Genomic DNA, 2,580 nt, shown 5'->3' with positions numbered 1-2,580 from the left:
AGAGCACTGGTCAGGTTGGGACCACTCCTTGCTCACTGACCAGCCTGAGCTGGGAAGGATCCCAGGGAGCTGATGGCTTGAGGTTTGTGGGCTATGAGTGAGGGATTCAAGATCTCTGGGCATGATGCATGGTGCATAAGTACAGCATGCTGGAACCTGAGCAGAAGCCCTGGAGGGTCACTGGGCAATCACAAACTGTGTTCCCTTGGGTGTGCAGTGGCATCAGGTGTCACAGAGGCTGATGAGCTTCACAGTGGCGATCCCATGGGGTCAGGCAGCTTCCCTGCATGTCCCCGACTGCCCTTAATAGCCCTTGCACTCTCCACAAACTCATTAAATCCTTCCTTGATGATATTTTCATTCTCTGCTTATGAATGCCAGAGATGACAAACTCTATAAAATTGCTCCCAGCAGGAGATTCCTTCTGTTAATCCTGAAATAAACTCTTTCGAAGTTCAGGGGGTGGTGGCCACTCTGAGACCCAGTAAATGGATCAGCTGCAACCTCGACCATGACCTGATTCTAGAGAGTGCTGTTCTTGCCAGTCTGAGAGAACCCGCTGACATATCTGCATTTACTCAGTTGGCTCAGCTTAGTGTTCGGTTGTTAAGAAAATACAGCCTGGCCTCTTGGGACTTTCCATTAATAGAATGGTTTGCAGTGTCTGCCCCCACCCTGCTGCTTCCTATCAGTTTAGCTGCTTTGCCAGTTCACTTCCATACCCGTCTCCTCTCTCGCTTTTCAACCTCTTACCTTCAGTGGAGGCTTAATGGGCTGCTTCTCTCTACTTACAAAGACCAATGCCAGAAAAGACTGGGTCTGAAGAGGATACAGGAGCCAGGACCTCGGCTCCTACCCAGCATCCCACCACTGGGATGTCCTACCCTCTCAGTGCCTTGGATCCTGCAATTAAAAGGGAAACAGTGGCTCCCTGGCTCACAGACTTCCTGTGACAACTTACTGCCTTCATGATACCTGATAGCGTCGTGACTCCAGACCATGGATGGCTCAAGCCCAGCTCCAGAGAATATATCTCAAACAGGCTCACATATATGTTAAGTTCCTTTCTTCACCTGCACGGCATATTGCACAATTTTTACTGAAACCCCATTCTTAGCATCATCAAAAGACACATTCTATGACTGGCACTGAGGGCATTGTTGGGAAAAAGAAGGGACAAATGCAACATTCATCCCCAATTAAAAGATATTTGACCACAGGGATCTAATGTGAATTCTAACCTTGAAGAGGCAAAAGAGAGCATAGTAATTAGGCATGTGAGTCCTAAAGCCAGACTTGTGGATTCAAATCCAAGCTCTACCACTTTCTAGCTGTGTGATATGGGGCAAGACGCTTAACCATTTTGTGCCTCAGTTTCCTCATCTGTAAAATTGAGATAATAATAGCAATCATTTCATAGGGCTGCTGCAAAGACTTAATGTGTTGGTACATGTAAAGTGCATAAAACAGTGCCTAGCACATAGTAGGTGGTCAGTAAAAGTTGCTATTACCAGTCTCCTCTTGGTGGGCTTTTGTACTTTGTGAAAGCTCCATGAGTGTACACAGGTAGGAGTTTCCAGATGGATGTGAGGTCTCTCAATACCTTGGCATTTTGCTTGGGTTCTCCCATGATGCCCACGAATCATAGATGAGACAAGTACCAAGATTATACAAATGACGCATGCTATCTGTCTATAGGAAAAACCCAGTGTAGCCACCCCATCTGCCACTCCTGCCAGTTTTGAAATAAGCACCTCTCAAGACCCACACTGAAGAAGGGGGTATTAATGCAACCCTAATTGTCTAACTTTGGCCATGATGAGGGCCAACTGCTGTTCCCCAATGAATGACCAACACAAATAAATCACATAATGTCCTTTACTTTCAGGTTAGCAATTATCTCGTGTATCTTTGGTTTCCATATGTGGCTTGGGGTTTCTCAAATACTTTATTGAAATTTTGCTTAAAATATATTTTAATCTTTTAAACCATAATGAAAATGTATTATGTATTTAATTTGGGTACATGGAGAGCACCCACCCATTTACTTAGCATGCTGAAATAATTCGTTTTATATAAGCCCCTGGATCTAGTTTTTCCTTTTTAATTAGAGAGTGACTTGAGACTGTGGAGAGCGGCTTGCAAACTGACAAGTTCCTTGCAATCTGTGAGGTCAACCAAGGGTTGCCTGCCTCAACAAACCCTCCTAAGCATGGGGAAGTACAAACTGATAGGAGAACAATGCAGTGTTACTCCGGGACAGGGAGGTAAGCTCACTGCAGGGAGCAGATGGAACTATGAAAGATCGTAGCAGGGTGTGGGTTGGGTGATAGTGCAGAGGATGATCTTATCCTAGCCAGCAATTGTATGCTTTTGTATAAAGCAGCTTGCAAAAATGAAACTGCGCCATTGCTCTACCATCAGTGGACAGTGGACCTCCTGATCCCAGCTTTCTGTCTTCTTTCTTTTCTCAATCTCCCACCATTCCCACTCAGCTTTATTTTCCAGAGCTGTGCTGGACCTGGCAGGATTTACCACTCGCTGGATGTGGCATGAGACTAAAAGTCAAACTATGAACAA

Source organism: Pteropus vampyrus, unplaced genomic scaffold (assembly GCF_000151845.1).
Source record: "Pteropus vampyrus isolate Shadow unplaced genomic scaffold, Pvam_2.0 Scaffold110, whole genome shotgun sequence".
Lineage (NCBI taxonomy): Eukaryota > Metazoa > Chordata > Mammalia > Chiroptera > Pteropodidae > Pteropus > Pteropus vampyrus.
This window is presented reverse-complemented; position numbering follows the sequence as displayed.